The following is a 22,116-nucleotide window of genomic DNA, read 5'->3' on the forward strand; positions in this document are numbered from 1 at the left end:
TACAAGACGCAAATGTATTCTTCCCACTGTATTTTATTTATTTTATATACATATACATATATACATAAAAATTGTGCCACAAGTAAAGAATGGAAATGCAACTATTTCTGTTCCATGCTGTCTCTAGAGCCCTTCTTCTCATGACCAATTCTTCTTCATGGTAGAAGCAACATTGACCCCTCTGCTGGACAGCATCTTCTTTAGGGTTCAAGAGTGAAACTATTTCCTACCTGTGCTACAGGAAGGGGTGAAGATAATTTTGAAACAACACTGAGAAATCAAGCTTCAGCAATTCAGTGAAAGAACTTTCCAGACATTTTCTACCTTATTTTTTTTTTTATAAAAAAAATATAATCACCATGATTCCATCAAAAACAAAATATAATAAAATAAAATAAAATAAAATTAAATTAAATTAAAATAAAATCTGTCATTTTCTGAACATTTCTTATAACCAGAGCAGTTCAGCAATTATAGGACTAACTTAACACATCAGAAACAGTTCTAGTTTCAACTCTAACAGAACAGGGAGTCAAACCTGATTTTCAAGAATCTTGGCTAAACATGTAATTATGAGTTTATTGACTATTTTGGGAGGGGTCTGTCTTGGTTTGGGGGGTGGTAATGTCTGATTAGTGTTGTTTTTTGTTTAATTGTTTGTTTGTTTGTTTTTTTTCCCATTACACTAATTTCAAACATCTAATGAAAACATGTTATTAATAGTTCAGCATTTCTGAGTGAAGTTAAATACTTTTTGTTCTGGAGTCCCTCTGATCCTTTCAGGTTGTTCTCTCAAATACACTTCTCTGTGTGAAAATACTGGGCACAAGGTAGATAACTAAAATCTCTCAGCACTTCTGGTCATTAAAACACAATTCAGTAGTCCTTTCTCCAAATATCCCTATCTGAAAATACATTCCTGACACACAATTGCAGTAAAACAAAGGAAAATAGCCCCACTAACTTCACCTCATTGTCAGTGGTGTTGTTTGAAAGCCAAATTTCTTCATTTGCATGTTCAGTGTACAACATGGAGCTTACTGGTAAGAAAACAAAATCTAATTCCTGTAACTAGACCAAGCATTAAGATTAACTACAGTTGTTTCAAGGTAGAGCTCTTCTGGACTGTTACAAGGTAGATCACCTTGTTTGGTAGGGGTCAGAAGTCTGTGAAGCTCCTGTGGATGTTTGGGAGCATCAGTTTTCTGGATCAGGGCCTTCATGGTAGAAAACATTGCCCTCCAGGTAGAAAGGGACTTCATCCTGTGCTGTTTAAACCTATAGACAGAGACTAAGATGTAAAGCAAGTTTCTGTGCTGTACTTGTTTTTCATGCAATAGTATGGCAGATTAATCTTAGCTTTCAGTTCCTGATTTCTACACTTCTCACTGACATCATTTTGGTTAGGAACACATTGTTTCATCAAAAGAGAACGAAAAACGTCATTAACACCCGACATCCCTTCATGAACTATTGAAGTCAAGTAGGATATATCACAGGATATAAAAGCAGAAAGAAACAGAAGAAAAACAAGCTGCAAGCATTTAGGTGAGGCTCAGATGAAAATTGAGACCACTTTGTTCCTGCATATTTCACAGCACAATGAACATATACTGAATTTAAAATTGTGAATGCATCTCAGAGGAGGTGTTTTACACTCTTTATCTGAAGGTGCAAAACCCTGTATGACAGCCTGAACAGTGGTGAATCTTGTCTGAAAAGTTACACACACATTCAGTGAGGGGGTGTGGGAGGGAATTTTAATGAGTTTGGGATTTCTGTCTTCAGTAGCTTTAATCATCAGGTCTCTCCCTAAAATGAAGAATATTCATGCTTACAATAATTAATACTGAACAGGAGATTTATATCAATCTGACAGATAGGAGATGAAATTAACTGTGCTTTCATGTACAATTTTAAGTAGGTCAGATAAGAACATCTATTGTAACCAACTTTTATTTTATAGATAGATATACTCTGACACGTACAGACCCACACGTACACATTATGTATGTCTATAAAAATCTCTCACACAGCAGAATCTCCTTAACCTCACATTTGCAAGCTACCCATTTCTTTCCTTTGAGCTCACCACTCTTCCCTGCATTGATTCATAGGCTGTAAGGTCAGAGGGGACACTTGTAATATAGCCAGATCTTCTGCAAACACAGGACTTAGAATAGCACACAGCAATTCCTACATTGCATCCCGTTGGTAGAGATTGGACAGGAGCATGTGGAAAATATTTAGAGAAGAAAACAGCCTCCTATGCTGCATTGATTTTTCTCTGTATTTTATTCTTTTGCCTTCCTAACTTACACAGTTACACTAGATCAACATCAGTGATCTAAAGAGGCTTCCTTTTTAAGTAACATTTCACATTAGCTAGTGAGAGCAATGGTAAGAATATAACTGACTGATGAAAAAAAAAAAAGGTATCAGAATATAACATTGATGTGATGGGGTTTCAGTTGACTTAGTTCTCTGAAGGTGTTCATTAGTTGTTCATAACATTTGGTGCTTCAGAATTGAATTCCTTCAACAGATAATGGAATGCAAAGAAAAGATGTCTCTATCCTGCAGTGTATTCTACTTGCATTTTTTTTTTTTACATGAACCTAAATTATAAAGAAATGAACAGTCCCTTGAGGTGTGCAGGCTTCTTTACAATGATGCTGTTTTACCTATTATGTAAAATGAAAAATTAAATCTGTTCTTAATATTTATTTAAGACTCTAACTGTTGGCTGTGTTAACATATGGCTGCTTGAATAAAGTAATTTATTTGTGTGTGAATCATCAAGGGAAAACATTAAAAACTGAAACCAGACTCTGAAACATTGTTTGCTAATAGTTTTGGTTAAATGTCTTGTTCTACTTTTCCATCAGATGTTTTCTTCCTTGTTGAAAAGTAGAAAGAAGGGAAATTGGAGAAGGAAAAATTAAGAATAATCTCAATAGACAAAATATGGGAAGAATCATTATAAAAATTAATATAGCTGATTAAAAATGCTGCCAGCATTTTCTTATGGAAACTATATAAATCTTGTTTTGAAATACTACAATGATCTGCCAGATGCATGCTTGATGTTGGACAAATACTACAGTGATGTGACATAGTGGCATAGTCACTAATCAACACCATGTACTTAACTAATCATGCATATAATCATAATCATGTCCTTAATTACTTGCTGAATTAGGGACTAGTCCAAAGCCCATATAAATCCATGGCAAGCCTCTGCATGGGATTTAGTTTAGTCATCTAAGTGATTTTCTAGACTTTCTCACTAGTTAGTGGAAGAAGATAAAAGGATCAGAGAGACTTCACCCCACCAGCGACCCAAGTGTCCCCCTGACCCCATGGCTTCTGAGATTCAGCTTCAGGAAGAGGAGTGCAGTGCTTCCACATTGGGTATCTCTCAACATGGGGCTGGAATCAGTTTTGGGAGGTAAATCTGCTCTTGTTGAAGAGCATGCAGAGATCTTTGGAGCTATGGGAAGAAAAACAGTGCCACTAATTTTCAGTAGGAGTTGAAATTAGATAAAGTGGACCTACATTGGATTTTCAGTTGGACTGTTTCTCCTAAAGCAGCCCAAGAGAGGTGCCCTGGTGAAGTGCCTGAAGGTAGGTGGAATGAATACCTACACTGCTGACCTTGGGACAGGACCTCAGGCTCAGACAGACCTACAGACCTATGTTTGGATGGGATGGAAAAGCTCCCCATCTCATGCAAAAAGCCACTGCCTGACTAGGCACTGGGGTCCTGCAGGTTTTAACTGAGGAGGGAACATTTAAGTAAAAAGCTTGGAAGAAGAAGAAAACAGCTCAGGAGGTTCTACAGGACCACAGTGTCCCTCCATTCCTCCCAGTCCCTCATGCGGGCAGTTGTGGCTATTTCTGGGAAAAAATCCCTGGTCCTTTCCCCAGGTTTCTTCAGCCCCTTGGGTGTGCAGTGGACTGGCTGGAAGCAGTCAGGACAGCCTTCAAGAAAAGACTCTGTCTCACTTATATATAAATATATAAAAATGTGTGTATGCATCCGAACTTTCTGCCAAAGCAGTGAAGCTAGTGATACGCGAGCCAAGAAGAAGGGCTGTGCATATGTAATAGTTACATGGTGTATTTCCCCTTATGTGTGAGCAAAAAATGTATCACAAAAGCAAAGGGAGAGATAATCAGGACAAGAGGACAAGTGGGTTGCCTTTTTTTTTTTTTTTTTCTTGTTAAGAAACTTTATTAAAAAAGTCCCCTTTGGTAGCTGCAACCTTAACTTATCGCATGAATCAAAAAAAAAAATGAAACCGAGTGAGAAAAAAGGTGAAATTGTCTAGACTGAATGAATTGCATACAGCATGGTGAAAGGTAAATTAGGAAGTTTAACAGTCTTTCATTTTTAATAACCTGAGGTGTTATCAATAATGTCTGTAATTATTTTTTTTTAAAGATGTTCATTTTAGATCAACAGTATCCCTATGAAACAGCCAAGACATGACCTTTTATCATATTTAAACAGTAAGGTACCAGCTCTATGGTGGAATTGTAGCAATTAACATTGTTGAGGATGCTACGATATTATCAATTCAAAGTTGTCAACCAAATATATATATACTTTAACATTGATAATTTATGTACTTCCCTATGTCTATTTTCCTTCTTTGTAGTGATGCTTTTGAAGTGTGGAAAATGAGTGTTTGCAAAGCTGACAACAAGTATTCCTGAAACTGTATAATTTCTGATTCTCAGGGAAGTTATTTTCTGTAGAGGTGCTAAAAATATTAGCCTCCAGAATAGCATGAGCTGACCGCTGCAAACACTGTAATTTAAGGACTTGCATGCTCTTGGGTCATATTTAATAGTTACATGTGCGGATTTGAGGTTTTTTCCCATGAAATACTTTTCCTTGAGATGCAGGCTTTAATTCAGATGACAGGCAAATAATAAATTCAATAGCACGTATGTATGGGTTTGCTAATATAAACATGAGGGCAACATCTCCACAGAGATACACAGGTCTCTCCTCCCAAAACAAAACAAAACAGCACTGCTCATGGCAGTGCCAAGGTCTGGCGAATCAGACCTTTAGCTGGCTTAGCAGCTAAATGAAGCTCCAGCTCTTTGCTGAGGAACAGATCCTGTCAGCCCCTGCAGGTAAATGACTGCTTTTGATATCAATGTCATATCGATGACAGTCGTCAGCATGAAACCATAACATTTGTGGACTGCCTTTTATATGATGTGGGCTGCTGGCATTTAGTCCAACAGCTACCATTTTGCTATACGGGAAGCAGAGTGCTGCAAGATCACTGCTAGAGACAACTTGATTATAATAAACCTTATATCCTTTTTTTTTTTTCTTTAACTCTCTGTTCTTTTCTTTCTGCTTCCCTTTTCAAAGAAATTTCAATGAATAATCCTAGAATCATCTTAACATCATAGACTTGAAACGTCTCCGTAAGCACCCTGAGCATTACAAGACAAAAATACCAAAGATGACCTAAGACATATTTCCTTATGATTTTGTCTAGAAGGTTTAGTTTTATAAGGGATCCACCCTTCATATTTCCTTTGGTGTTGTTTATTGTGATCATATAAGAAAGCAAACACTGCTGTATACAGTACATGAGAATACATTAAGAGAAACTTCAAATTAGCCTAACCATAGCTCCTCACTTGAAGAGAGGGGAAGAAGTAAATATATATATATATATATATATACACACACAAAAAGCACACAAAGTTTAATTTTTTTTTCCTTGCTGCTTATGTTGGGGGGAAAGTACCTTGTTCTTATAAGATAGTTCTACCTCCTGTTTTGAGCATGCTATGCCTGGGAGACAGTATGTAGCTAACTATTTGCTTGCACATTGTGAATGATTTTTCTGTATGGAAAACCTGAATACTTTATTACTTTATTCTTTTTTTTTTTTGTGACTTTAATGTTTTTGATAACTAAAGTTCATGAAAAAGCCATGTAATTGGTACAGAACATTTTTTTTACTTGCATCAAGCACCCTAATCTTTGAACATTAGAATAATTTTGCATCTAGCCTGGAGTAAATTAGTTTCTACATTTTTTTTTATTTATTTAACTTTCCAGCATTATTTATTTTCAATTTGAAATTCCTTTAATATCAAAGTGGGTGTAATTAATTCTCTGTTTCTGATGATCTGAAAATTAAAATGAAAAATGACAAATAATATATCAAAGAACTTTCATAAAATATACCTGATCAAAATAGTTCAGGTTTACTGAACCTACATATCAATTTTTGTGGGGATTTTTCCCCTTGTATATAAAAGCCATGCTTTAGTGCCATCTAGTGCACTGAGAAATCACAAATGAAGCTTCCATGAATGTTTATGCTCCTGTCTTGCAACAAACACTTAAAAACTCTAGATTAGAGACGTGGTTATGATATTAAGTAAACAGTCAAATGACCCTTAATTACCCACTCGGAGCGTGACTGCGTATGACCAAGGGTGAGTATAAAGCAAGAGTTTCAGGTCTTCTCTCGCCAGCAATTGATGAAACTGAAAAAGACTCAGCAGTTCAGATTTAATCTTTTTTCCTTTGGAAAATTAGGCTTGTCTTGAGAGAATTCTAGCTCACAGTTAAAGGTTTGATTATTGTTCAATACAGAAAATATGGTGTGTGCACAGCCCGGGTTTCTCCTATACCATAACTGAACAATTTTTGTCCAATGCCAAGAAAAAAATAAAATAAAGTCAACAACACCAAAAGCCCACTGGTAGAAAATACAGCTAGTAAGAATAAAAATATAAACACATATTTACTTTTTTTTTTTTTCTCACAATTCATCAATGGGCAGTCAAAATTGAACCAGTAAGCTTGACAAAAATGTCTGACCCACATATCAACAGGTGAGAGATACTGCCCTGAATTGTTCTCTTTTTCATTTGATTCATGGTGGCAATCCCAAGAGAAAAGTTTGGGCTGCAGCACCTCTCCAGCTAGCTGTCTTACCAATGTTCTCTGGATTTTTGAGCATTACTTTTGTTATCAGCATAGGCACTCTGGTGGTGTGTATATGATTCATAAATAGCTAGAAAGGTTTGAGAGGTTAGAGGATTTGATTAGATGATCTGAGGTTAGATATTTTTATTGGAGAGGTTAGATGATCTGCTGAAAGCATTCAGATCTTCGGAGATTGAGACACTGATTATCAGCACAGATTTTACAGCAGGTACACACAGGTTGCCAGGTTTGATAGTTCCAGTGCTTGCAAACAGGTGGAATATTTCCTACCCAAAATCAGTGAAAAAACACTGCACTGGAATATTTAATGTTGGAGGGGTGTGGTGGTGATAGTATTGATGAAAAATTGAGACTTGTTCTAACAGTCTTGTAAAACAAGTAATCTGTTCTGATACTCTATTTGTGTCCCTGATAAAGATTCGTCTACCTCATTGCCTGAATTGGTTCATTGCCTGAATTGGTAACAGCTGAGGGTCAAGGTAGAGGCACAGGGAAACTGCAAAACTTCCCCAGAAAGAAACCGACTATTATGGGTGGCAATGTGGGGATGTTAAAACAATTTGGGGATATTGCAACCCCTTTTCCAATGCAATAATAAAAAGCAAATTAAAATCTTTCTTCTGCCTTAGGCCTTTTTGGTGACCTGAGAGCAGGAGATGTAGTTCAGCTGAAGCACAGACAGCATCTCTGAGCTGGAACAATCTGCATCGTGGTGGGGCCCCGACCTCTGCTTGGACTTCCAGGTGCAAAGTCATGATAATCATCCCCTCACGAGAACACGTGCTGGGTATCAGCTGGGTATCAGGACAGGAAGGAGGAGAGGAAGAAAGGGGGCAGCATGTCAAATGATGCCTCCACTTCACAGTGGTAAAAAGGAACATGGGTAAATTCTTCATGCTGATGGCCGCATGACTTTCAGACCTATGAGCTGGATGTAGCTGTCCTGTACTGATAAGATCCTTCCCCCTCAGATCACAGCCTTCAGGAGCATCAGGAGCTCTGCTTACCACTTGCTGGCCTGTTCCTGCCTTGCAAATAGAATAAAATAATAGCAATCTTGTTAAGAGAAATACATTTGTCAGCACTCTGAATTTTAATGTGAACTGGCAGCGGATCTCAGCGATAAAGAAGAAGTCTAATGCAGATGGTAATTTTGCAGGGACCTTGCTAACATATGTTATCCACTGGCTTTCTTTTGTTCACCGCTGTGAATTATCAACTGACTCAAGGCAATAGAGAGAAAAAAGTTATATTTCTCACTGTGTCACTTTCCTAATGTCATCCAAAGCTCACTGCAATAATTTAATTTTGCAGAGAAAGCACAGAGTTTATTACATTTCTCCCCTTCCTCATCCCTGGCATTTTGTAGGCAGGTATTGAATGGTGATTGACCAAAAGTTGTGACTTTTGGTTACCCACAGGGTCCCACCAAATGCTTAACAAATTCATTTTTCCCAGGGGAAAAATAAATAAATAAATAAATAGGAAAATATCACATTTCCTAGTCCTCAAGAAAGAAAGATTGATCCATGATCAGAACCAAACTTTCCCAAGGAAAATCCAAGAAGCCTTGCAGAACTGGTATGATTAAACAGCGCAAGGAAACCTTCCTCATAACCTGTAACCGTTATAGAGATAGCAATATTTTTCTACGCAAAACATCTCTGTTAAAAATAGGGGTTTTATACAATATGAATAAACATCATTCTGAGATTGTTACTTTTGTAACTTTGGTGATGATTTCAGAATTTATTTTGCTACAAACAGTAGCTGAAGAATTGCAACAAATGCACTGAAGCTGTGTATTTATACTGTTCAAATTGTGAAAATTCTGAGGATGTCAGATCTAAGCAAACAGCTACAGAATGAAGATGTAGTTCCTTCTTTGATTCCTTTTCAATGTCCAATATTTATGCTAAAATCATTTCTGTGGATAATCCTGAGCCATTCTGCTGTAGCTTTCTTCAGTTTTCCGTGCAGTGAGGAATTCCCCAGGTTCTACATGCAAAAGGAATTTCCTTGATCATCCATAAATGCACAGTGTTCCACCACTACAGCCTCGGAAGTTGCCTCACTAAAGCTATTTGTTCTAGCCACAGTTTACACCAGTCAGCAGAATTTGACACTTCACGTCAACGTCTCTGTGCACTAGAAATCCCCGCTGTCCACCCCAAATTTAAGCAGCACTTCTTGAAAATGTGGAAAATAACCTTTAAAGTCATCATTAAGAGTATTGCTGGGAGTGTCATATAAATATCTTATTTACAAAAACATTGAATACCATATGTTCAGAGGGAGATGTGCCAAAAAGTGCTAATTACACTGTTATTTAATGCCAACCAGGTAATTACATTCAGCCCACTTAAATGCTTGCTGCAATCTGGGTTGCCTCAGCAGCTGAGGAAGGATTAATGCTGCCCCATATTGCACGTCAGTGCCCTTTCCCTGAGGGTACCACGTATTGAACCAAACTTCTGATTACGGATCCAAACCTCATCGTCCGTTTGTTTGTCTGCTCTTTCTCCTCCATTTTCTAGTTGCTTTTCTCCACTCAGAAGCTTTTTTTTCCTGACCCAGTGACACCTGCAAGAAGTCTTTTTTTCTCTCTTAAAATCTTCCCACTCCTTTAAATACTTTCTGTCCTTTATAGGACTCAGCTGTCTTCTGGGTTATCTTCTGATAACTGGGAGAGAGGTGACCATCATTTGCTGAACATGTCCCATCTTCCCAGCTGATCAATCCTTGTCAACTTAACACTGTTGAGTATTTCTGCACTCCCATTTTGAACTATTTGCTTAGCACAGATATGCTGGTTCAGCAATAGGATTAATGTTCAAATTCCTTTCTATTTCTCAAATCAATTTCTGGTCAAAAGGCCAACCCAGAGGCAAGGTAAACACACACACACACACATATATAAATGTATATATATTTGGAACCTTCCTGGAGAGATTTTTAAGGACTGCGCCAACAGATAGCTGGGGGTAAACACATAAATATGATATGCAAGGCTGATCTGCAAATCTAATCCCAATCATTTTGCAGGCAGCAAAACCACCAGGTATGGTGGTCCTGAGCACTATAAAAAACTTGTGTGCAAAAAGTATGAAACATACTGAGCAACCAGTGGTAAAATTTGTCATCACTTTAATGCAGCCAGGAGGCAATCGGAGACAATTTAACAGATGTTTCCATGTTTAAGCCAGAACAAACAGAACAGATTAATTTCAGAAGCAAGTGCCAGAAAGTTCTGTGTCTGAAATTTCACCATGTAACACAAGGAAAAAAAAAAAATGTTTTGATCACGTCAGCAGCAGCAAAGGCAATGTGTGCAGTCAGGGTGATCTCAAAAACCAGAAGCCAGGCTGTCATGGAGGGGTAGCAAATGTACAGTGAGATCTATTAATGCCTCATCAGACTACTTTGAGTACAAGAAATTTAGAAATATTGCATAGTACTGATATTAACTACTGATATTAACTAGAAATAGTGAAGCAGATTATCTGTGAGTGTGAGAAAGAATATCTCAGCCCAGCATTAAATTTGTCATTTTTCTGATCTTCAGGGAAGGTTGAACATCATGCCATTTTTTTTTTCCCCCTACCCAGTGTGTTTTTGCCAGAAAGGGATGAAAAGCATGCTTACTCTCTGCCCGTGCCATCCCACTGATTGCAGAGGGGTGTCCCAGGGCACACATCAATGATGAACACAGCCCAGAGGTCACAAGCTACCTCTCAAATTGCAGCACTCCCACACTTAATTCACTGCTCTAATTATACCATCAGCTGTCATTAGTCCTGTTATTTAGATCTGTCAGCCTGACCCAGCAGGGAGGGCTGGGGGGTGAGCTAGTGCTCTGGGTCTTGTGGAGGCATCAAGGGTTGCAGCATCCAGGGATCTTGAACCCAAGATTGCAAAATGGAGCAGTTTTGAAGCAGCCAGAGTGGAAACTTCAGACGTGAGGTGGTTTTTACAAAGCTGCTTCCTCCCTCTGTGCATGTGTACAAGGGGTTGTTTTTTCTGATTTTCTCACTCCATGTGTCTTGAAGCTTATTAAGACTCACTCTCCAAAGCAAAGAGATCCATTTTAATGATGACAGCAGTCCAGCACCACAAAAAAAACACCATGTAATTTCAGATATTCTCTTTTTACTCATAACCTCCCCTCTTCATTGCTCTGGGAGGAGGGAGGAATAGACAGAGCAAAGGGTTAAGGCTCTTACCTTGCTCAGCAAGCAGTGAGTTTGCGTGGGCTATCTCCTTCCTGAGCACCCAGCGCTCTCCACCCCAAACGTGAAAGTTGTGTAATAACCCCTTCCCCAACCTTGACTCAATCTTTGCCAGCTCGGTGATTCACCCTGGCTCTGCCACCTGCTTTCTCTGGAACTGTGAGCTGAAACCCCAGCTGAAAACAGCTCTTGTGGGGACACAGAGAGCTGCTGTCCCTGCAGCCCACTTCTGCTCAAGCTCCCAGCCCTGAATGACAGCTGTGGGATTATATTTATCACAGGTGTGCATCTGACATTAAAAAGGTGGTGGTGGGGGGGGGGAATGCCTTTCTTTTGTGGTAAGACTTCCCCTTTGTCTGCTGTTTTGAAGGTTTTACAGTTATTAGACAGTCATGTTCACGACTGCCTCATGAAGACTTTGCTGGAGCTTAAATGCATATTCTGTGTGACAATGATTTCAGTCCTGGCAGGATCTAAAACAGGGTTTTAATCCTAGTTATGTTCTGTTCCACTTAATTGCCTTACCCAACGCTTGTACTTCATATAAAGACAATCCATCTTTTCCCCACTTGCTTCTGAAAAAATCATTACCCTCCTCTGCAGAAATTAAAAAAAAAAAAAAAAAAAGTGATGTGGGTTAGGAGGAAATGAAATTGAAAACTGACACCCAAACTGTAGATGTCTTTGAATAATTCCAAATGTTTCTCATGCACTTCACATAGATCCTTTCTGGAGCTAAAGGAGTTTTAATGAAGGATGTTTTCCCCCTCCCTGCACCATGCTGCTTCCCCTGCCCTTTCCCCTTCCACAGAGAAGTTTCCATGAGTAATCCCAAAAACAATATTTAGATGACTGAAATGTTAGAGCATAATATTACTGCATAACACAGCATACCCAGAACTTTCCTCTGGGATGGAAATATTTTATTTTCTGTATATTAAAGGAGAAGTAAATATGTGTTGAGGAGAAAAATGGATGCTTGAAAGGTTATTTTGCATTTTTTGTCATTTTCCTACATTTTTATCACTTTGTTTGAGCAACATCATTATTTTTTTCTAGGGAGTGGCTTGCTGGAAATAGAATCTGAATGCCTTAGGGGGATGAAGCACTTTCTCTTGGTGACAGATGCAGGCTACTCTGCTCAGATCTCTCATGTGCTCCCTGCTCTTTGCTCCTATGTAATTTCTGAGCGTACGATCAGATCAGGTACCATTTATACAGCCTACTAAAAACACTGGTATGTTTTCCTTGGCTTTCAAGACAACCCAAAACTACTTCTTTTGTCTTCATATGGCATTTGTGTAGTCTCTAAAACAGTGGAGTCAGCCTTCATCTTTAGCAAGCCAAACCTTCATCCACAGAGTTGTTTATCAGGTCAGTCTTTTTTGTTTCAAATTCAATCTTTTAAAGAGTCCTGGCCAGAAAATTCATAGCTAAGATATTCCCAGAATTGTGTGGGACAGCCATCTTTCTGGGATAATGAAGCTGTGACAGGAAAGCACTTTGCTGAGAGACGTAGAGATGATTTGGGGGCAGCTCCTTGCTCTTCCCCAGACTTTCTTTTTGACTGTGGGCAAACCCCACCATTTCACCAGGAAGCAGTTTATCATCTCCAAAATGGGGTTGATTAATCCTCTGTTTTACAGGCAGAGAGGGTGAATGAATCCACAAAGAAATATTTTGGGCTTGTCTTCCCCAAAGAGGCTTTGGTTTCAGTGGAGATTCCCAAAACATCTCTAAACTGGTTCACATAGGTAGCACCAACAGTTCCAACCACACTACAGACCTACTTTAAACCTAGCTCAGGTATATCACAATTACAGAGCAGACGCAGCAGTGAATCATGTAATGAGAGGGTTAAAGACAGATACACCGGCTGTTTTTTAAACACTGAATCTATGGCTTTAACGTGTTAAGACCAATAGAAAACCTGTTATTAACCAGTTTTGTTTTCAGAATCAACCTGCTTCTCACATCTATTAAAAAACATGTGGTAAATTGGTCCCGACAAGATTTTTGTTTTTTTTTTATTTTTTATTTTTTGATGTGTCTGGGTTTTGGTTAAAAAATGCCCACTTAAAATTCATACTTCCCATTGCATCAGAGTGAGCTTCGGCCTTGAACAAAGGAGATCACTGGTTTTTCCACATGTAAAAATCTCAGTGGAAATTTGCAGGTCCTATAGCCACTTTGCTGACCTAGTCAGCTGGCCACCTTTTTTTGATGCAAAATGTTTCACGTGAACAGCTCTTGTTTTATGCTTTGTAACATTTTATGTGACTCATGAGAAGTGATTCATATTTCTATGGTATTCACCAAAGATCATACTTAGAAGTTGAATTCTTAGAAATTTTTAATTCCCTTGTGTAGGAGGCACTGTGGGTGCTGCACTCAGGTTCATTATGATAATGTGATCTCAGAAGGTGTTACATAAGCCAGTTTACAGTAATAAATAATAATAATCACAAAATTCAAAAGTCTCAAGCTTCTTATTTTAAAAATATGCAGTAGAGCCAAGAATATCTGAGCCAAGAAATCTGAGAGTGTTATTTTGCATTTATAATAGTAGTTACTCTTACATTTAATGTGTGTGAGTGAAAAAAAAAATAACAGTAAATTACTTAATAATTGAGCAATAAGATGGAAATTGAGGTCCAGGCTTGACTCTGATCTACTGCCATGGCAAACCCTTGCAACAGGTTGCCCTTGGATCCATGACAGCTTTGTTGACATGAATGTGTCCACTGTGCTTGGACCTCTCTTTCCAACAGAAGAAATAACATGGGGCTGAAGATTAAGAGGAGAAAAGAAGGCTCTGGGGTGACCTCTTTGCAGCTTTTCAGTACTTAAAGAGGGCTTATGAAAAAGATGGAGAGCAACTTTTTGCTCAGTCAGAGAATGAAAGGACAAGGGGGGATGATTTTCAAGTAAAAGAAGGGAGATTTAGATTAGAGGTTAGGAGGAAATTCTTCACTCAGAGAGTGGTGAGGCACAGGCACAGGTTGTCCAGAGAAGCTGTGAATGCCCTATCCCTGGAGGTGTTCAAGGCCAGATTGGAGGAGACCCTGGACAACATGATCTAGTTCGTGGCATCCCTGCCCATGGCAGGGGGATTAGAGCTAGATGATCTTTAAGGTCACTTCCAACCTGAGGCATTCTATGATTAATGTTCACGCAGTTGCTATTTTTCTCCAAGTAGAACAATTTGGCATAACTACAATCAAAAGATGATTGTAAAAGCCAGGAACTTTGTCAGAATGACCTTATGAATTATTTTTGCAAGGGATGCCTTGATTAGGGTAAGATTCCTTTCATGCTGTGTCCATGGCCAGCAGCCCCCTCCAAATTCTTACACCAAAATCTGCCACAGAAGGGTTCTCTGAAGTCTTTACTAGGTTCCCTTCATCTTTGTCCAAGCTTTCACTTTTGTTTCTAGTGAAAACTGAGATTAGAAAAAAACGATCTGGTGACAATATGCTGTAAATGTTCATTGTGAGGGAAATTCTTTTTTTTTTTTTTTTCTTCTTCCTGAGCTGTTCACCATGTTCTACATTGAACCAATGCATATGGCTTATGTGCAGCTCTTCAGCTTCATCAAAGGTACACAGAAGCCAATTTATGTGTTTTAAAATACAGCAATAAATATATAGAAATCTGTTATTATTATTGTTGTTGTTGTTGTTATTATTAGTAGTAGTATTAAAGAATGAAAAGGGATCTTTCCCTGTCTTTACTGAGCTTTAGAGCAGACACTAAGGGGAAAAAAATAAAAAAATAAAAAGACCGTGCAAATATGCCTACTTACTACTTTTATTTTTCTCCTTTCATATACGTTTTTGATGTTTTAGTTAGAAAGTATTAAATATGAAGGTCTTAACCCTAATGACCACATTTAGTTCTTAAGAATTTTTTCACATTCAGCGATTAACTCGGAAACATTTATTTAGAAGTGGTAGAAAGTAAGTCCTCCCTAAGAGTTGTCAAGTGACAAATGCGTTAAAGGTTAAGATAATGTCCATGGCTCGTTTAAGTAAATACTATCAGTCTGAAATCTCCTTTTAAGGAGGAGATAACCAAACCCACTCAAGAAATAACAGCAAACAAAGCAAGACAAAGTAAACTCACATTAAAAGAAATTAGTACCTAACAAAACAGGGTAACAGCTTAACAAGCTACTGGTGCAGCACAAATCTCCTTTAAGTACCAGGAAATAAGCCATTGAACCTTCATCACTACAGTGAAGTCCCTACTTGTAAAACTTCAGATAGCTACAAACTCCTTTGATTTGATGCAAATCAGAAGTTTTTTTTTTTTTTTTTTTTTTTTTAAGGTGCTATTAGCTTCTAATGTATCTAAACGCTAGGTGAGCTGAGAAAGACTGGGGATGAGCAAACATAGGATAGTGTATCCTCCCTGTGCTTATACATTCATTGACGATGGGTGAATTTAAAAACAACAATAGCAACTCTTAAGTGTTTGCATTTCTGTTGATTTCACCCTTTCATCTTCTGGCATAAGATGATGTTTAGTGTGATATCTTGTTAACCACTCTAAAGTCTTTCTGCTTTGTAATCTTCACTTGAGAGCTACCTAGCATTTCCAACTTTAAATAAGGTATTATACCCACACACAGAGAGGTAATAATATAACTTCTGTTATGATTCAGTGTAAAGATAGATTCATTTTCAAATTACATCTACCCTGGCGTATGCAACCCACTGCTCACCGTCTGGTCTACTTTCTCCTGTATATATGATCTATGGACAATAAAAAACTGTTTCAGTAAGAGGCTTAAGTCTGTAGCTCAGACTATAGGCTCCCAGAGACTTTAAGCTCTGAATGGGCTATTGGATCAGCTAGTGCGGCCTTCTTTACAAAGCAGGCCCTTACATTTCATTCAGTTACTTCTGCAAGACATGTTTGAGCTTGTTTGATTCAGGACTTTCACCTTGTGAAATATATCTCTCAGAATGTGCATTTGAAAAAAAAGCCACAACTTGCCTTCATAGCATATGTCAGGACTCAATCTGCCTTGCCTAAAAATAACCACCTAAATAACAACATAAATTTGTCTTCTACCACTCTATTGCTCCAAAAGTTCTAGACTGACCTGCAGATGTTTAAAGTATTCACTACTGTATGAATTATCTCCTTAGGTGATAATTTCCCTTGATATGTCTCAAGGTCTTTTTCCATACTGGCAATATTTTCTCTGCTTTCCTTCAGTCATAAGGAGTCCTTTAAACTGTCAGGTTTCAGGATGCTTATTCCTGAGTTACTCCTTGCTACTCAACCTCCTTGCCTTTTTGGCTTTGCTGAGTTTCTATTAACCTGGAATCACCATATTAGATTTGTGCTGAAGCAGTGCAGCAGGTGACATAATGCCAGCGGGAAACAGTAGAAGCACTGCACTGTAAAATAAATTTGAGTGGCCAAGATACTTAAATTAAAGTTAAGGGTTACTTCATATGAATAGTTACTTCATATTTTCCCTGTGTATGTAGGACAAGCTGATGTACTTGATACCAGGTTCAAAAGTAAACACATTGAGGTACGAATACTAGCTTAATTATGTAGATGCAGTCCAACAAGCAGCAAACCTGGCACAGTTCCACTGTGCAAACATGGAAAACATATCAAAAGCTCCCAAAAGGGTCATGGTGAGCCCAGGAGTATGAACCTATGCAAAAGTATTGACCAAATCCTTTCATGGTGTAAAATTTCCTGTTATAGTGTATCAATAAATAGAGATTTGTGTCAGCTATAACAAGAAGATAACAGTACCAAAATATAACTAAACAAGCATATTTTTCAGTTCTAAGGACAATTCACAAGCCTACTATGTAGTGTCATTTTAAATAAATGCAGTGGTAATGATAGATAAAATGAGTGTTTCTGAGCTGGAGAGGGAATAAAACAGGACTATGCATAACATAGGCCATGTGGCATTTAGTTCAACTTTATTTCTTCTTAATCTTCCATGAGTTTTAAAATCAGTCTCAGAGGGGTGACAAACATTTCTGGAGAAGAAGCTCATGTTTGATACATCCTGGAGCTGACCATCTTCTCTGCAAACCCATCACTTGGTTTGATGCAGAGTTGGCGTTCTTCTGCAGGAACACCAGGAAATGGGAGCCAGCTCAACCCAAGTCCCTGTGGACCTCAGCTCCATGATTATGTCACCACTTAGTGGAATAATGAGCACTGATGGGTTGAAATGAATCCTGGTCCCAACAGACTGAACTTAGCCTGTCCCCTATCAGCCATCTCTCCATTTTTAGGTATAGGGTTTCAGTAAAGTAGAGGGCAAGGCCAAGTTCAGAATGGGACCCTGAACAGAGATTGGTATTAACAATATCAGTTTTACACGTTTGTCTGAGGCATTTTTTTTCCTGCTATTTATTCAGCATGATTTTAACATCTTTTGGCTGGTCTTGATTTTTTTTTTTTAAATTAATCAGAATAAAACAGGATTTGCTGATTTCATACAGCATACATCGTATATAAATTATTTTACAAGATCATTGTGAAGCTTCTCTATGTTATATCATCTATCTCTAATACGGGAAATAATGATATTTATCTTTCAACTTTGCCCAGTGTTAATTTCTGATAGTGGCCTGATAAAGTAAATTGCTGCATGGCAGAGGACTGGCATTTTCAGTGTGGTTAAGGTGGGACCAGCTTTCTCTCTGACTCATGGTTTTGACAACTCATCTCCACCCTCTCTTTTTCATGTCACTAGAGCAACACCCGTCCACTGAAAATCACTGGTGTGTGGCTAAATGTGTGGCTGTATTGCCCTCTAGTGCTGACCCTCAGAGGAGAAGTGCAAATGTTATTACTATTGAGGGTAAATTCAGCTCTTTTAGGAGCTATGGGTCTTCAGGTCCACTACTGAGAGACAGGTTGACCAACTCGGGAGATGATGTCATGCCAGGAAAAGAAAATAATTTAGTGTGAGAAGTCCCAGCAGCCAGTGAAGAAAATGATAACTGCTTAAAAGAGCTTTGAGCATCTTATTGCCTCAGTGGGATATATATATGTGTGTGTGTATATATATATTTCCTTTGGGGGTTAAATAGGATACAGATAAAAGCTTTTCAAATGTTTCTCTTTTAATAGGAAATATTGACTTCTGGAAACACCACAGTTTATAAATGGGGACCAGAGAGGGAATGTGCATGTTTTCTGTAGCAAGGATAATATTCTTCTTCAAAGTGGGGATCAACCTTCAGTACTACTGCATTCAAGTTTCTAAAACTATCAGGATCCACAGGATAAGAAACTCCTTTGGATAGGGAAGACCAAGGATCAGACCATTCTTCTTTCTGAACCAACACAAGAACTTTAATCTTCTCCATCCCAGCTATGATATCTATACACTGGAGTACTGTCTAATTTAAAAATAAGGTTGCCAGTGTGAAGTGTATCTTTCCTTTTCACTACGCAATCTATTGTTTATTTATTTATTTATTTCTCTTGATGTTTTTCTTCTGTCGTTCATCAGGTCTTGCAGTTTTCAAAATCTGTCACCCTTCAACACTAGAAGTGTATAACAGAAGATGATTGTTTCTAGATCGCAACACAAAGCATATATTATGGCAACAGATACCTTTGTCAAATGCAAACCATCAGACAGAAGCCAGGGTGGCTTAGCTGGCCCTGTTCTGCTGGAACAATCACAGCAGATAAGTCCCAGGCCACCGTTTCATGCCCCATTCTGGCTGCACATCTATTTTCATGACCCGAGAGCCACAAGTGACCTAAGTGCTTGGGTTATTCACATCTGAACAGCTGCAAAACTGATTGGTCTATTCTCATCTCAGTACAATGCACTCACTGCCTAGTCTATCACCATTACCAGTGTTAGTTAGTCACATTAGCCCTCACTCATTCAAGATGAATAAGTGTTTCGTATAAGTGGGATAGACTGTCAATGTTAAGGGACGTGCATCTTCATGCACTACTTCTATGAAATACATCCTTCATATGATAGCAGCCCATGTTCCTTACAGCTACAAAACCACATCCTAGGGAGCATTTTGAGATCCAGTGTTTCCCATAAGCCTTTTTCCTCCCTATCTTCAAATCATATGAGTAAAAATTTTAATTTACATAATTACAACATCAGCAGCACAGATGCAACCAAATCTAATGAAGGAGTTTCACAGTTGAGTGGCCATGACTGCATTACAGGCTGTAAGAGTACACACAACTCTGTTCAACCCTTGTCTCTCATCCTGTTAAATGTTTGCCAAAATAGCCAAACATTTTCTTCTTTTTCTTCCTTCTTTAGCTAAGACAAACTAACTAACAAACAAACACTTTAGGGAAAGATAAACTATGAAAAATGAAAAGTTACAGAAAAATATCAAAGCAAAAAATATCCTATGAGGAAAAGAAAAATTAAGGTTTCCAAAGAAAACAAAAATTTTTCTGATTTTTTTTTTCAAAATTTCACTTTTCATCTAGGAATAGCAGTATTGAACAACTTGTATGAACTCCACTGATTTTTATTTTCATTTTATTTTATTTTTTAAATGACAACAATTTATTGGATGTGATTATTATTTTTCTTTGAAAAGAGTTTGCTGTAGAATCATTGCATAAACAACATGTGCTATATCACAGCACAGCAACGGAAGTTTCTTCAGAGTCTTGGCTGTGTGACATAAGGCAGGAGACCTGTAGGAAAAAAAAAAAAACTATTTTCTAATGTTATCTGGATGGCTATCAGGGGAAAAGTTCTTAAAGAAAAGAAGTTACCAGTGAACATGCCTGTACAGGACATGCAAACTTACTGAACAAGTTAATAAAGCATAGAATAATATTTTAGCAGTTTGCTTATTATTAGCAAGAGACCATACCCCACATGAAACATGACTCAGCCAGCTGCAAATATACCCCTCTTAGTCCTATGAGGTTTCTTTCTTTGATGCTCAACTTATTCAAGATACTTCCCACCGCCTGCCTCCAATTTTGCTTTTGTGGTAAGTTGTTTAGACATGATTTAAAAACACATTATGGGCTATGGAGCGCGATAAGATGTAAATCAAGCTCATCCAGTCATTCAATCCAAAAATAATATGCTGGCATGGCGGGATATTAGAATCTCTGTAGGATCCCAAGTGAGAAGTCTTGAAACAAAATCAAAGTTATTGTTGTTGTTATTATTACACTACACTGAAGAGCGGAGGATTCTTCCCTATCTTCAGTGGGCATCTTGTGTCAGGTTTCCCACACTTTGGAAACGAAAGCAAACCCTTTGATTAGAAAGAATAATACACTGTGGCATATGTGGTGTGGTCTACTGCTGCCTTGTTTTACTGAATGCATGCTAACTAGAATGATGGGCAGGTTGACTTTGGTTAGGTGAAATGTGAAGAAAACTAAAAGTGCAATGAAATTCCTTTGGAACTTATTGAGCTTAAGTGCCAAAAATGTGAGGTCCTGCAATTATTGGGTTCTTTATATAGGCTACAAGTTCAGAGTATATAATAATAACCTGGCTAAAAAAAGAAAAAAAAAAAAAAAAAAAAAAAGAGATGTAAAGAAGGCAAAATCCTCACTTGAAAATTAAATTCCTCAACAGCACTAAGGATGAGTTATGGATAAATATGATTTAAATTATCTGCAGTAAAATACATATTAAATGTGATATATGAATATACCATATCAACTACAATATCAATTATCCTTGACCTAGAAAGTGGTAAGGCCTGGAAATGCTTTATTTCCAACCGATACCACTAAGTATTTCTTTGTTGACAGTCATTACACATTGGTAGACTTTCCTGTGAAAATGAGTAAATTATTAAATATCTATTCTGCTCAGTACAATGGACTGATGAGAGCTTTGTAATATGGGGAAAACATAGTGGAAGGTAATATCAGAAATTAAGTGCTTTGCCCTCTTTCTTTTATTTCACTAATGATCAAATATTTCAGCATGAAAATGGGAGCTTCTCTGTAAATTCTGTGCTTGACTTGCCTATTGCTTACCCTATGATCGCAGGAGCTGAACTAATGTGAAGCCTGAATGAGGCCAAATGTCAATCCTGTCCATCGGAGAGCTTCCAGAAGAGACATGATCACTTTGATCCTTAAAAAAGGCCTGTGACAGACAGACTCATGGTTGGTAGTCATTCTTGAGCATAAAGTAGCTTAACCTTTCTATAGAAGTTCATTATATCAAACAAACAAACAAAAAAAAATACACCAAAGTGTACACATGATCTCTATTCCTATCCTTTAGGTATGTTGGCCTTTGAACACCTTGAGAAGGAAGAAACTTTGGACCTGATTTACTATTATATTCCAATCCCATATAGAGCATGGAAGAATGAGCATATCTGTGGTTGAAGAGTTGCTGTGGTATTCACAGTGACTGGAGGATTTGCAAAGGTAAATGGTGTGGAGCACAGGTATGGCATGTGCTGAAATTGTCCCAGGAAAAGATGAAAGCAACTGAAGCCAAGTAATTGTTCACACACATGAAACAGGATTTTCTCCTGTTCTGAAAGCAGTGGAAAATAGTGAATTATAGACCCTATCAATAAAAACTGTTGAACTGGGGAGAAATCCAGCTATGTTCCTAACCTTCACATTGAACTAGAAAGTTGAGGATGTCTGTTCTTAGCTGAAGGAAACTGCATCATGGCAAAATACTTGATTCACTTAACCTCTGTCCTGTTCTGTCCAGATGAGACTAACTTCTGTTGCCTGTGGTCATACTAAAGAGAAGGTCACCTGTTCTGGCCGAGAGCAGAAACTAAACAGTCCTAACCCATGTGTTTTGTTATTTGATGACTCAGGCTCTAAATGGCGAATAACAGAAGCTGAATGTGATTCAACCCAAACAAAAGTTGAACTCTTTCCCAATGC

This window comes from Anser cygnoides, chromosome 1 (genome assembly GCF_040182565.1).
Source record: "Anser cygnoides isolate HZ-2024a breed goose chromosome 1, Taihu_goose_T2T_genome, whole genome shotgun sequence".
Lineage (NCBI taxonomy): Eukaryota > Metazoa > Chordata > Aves > Anseriformes > Anatidae > Anser > Anser cygnoides.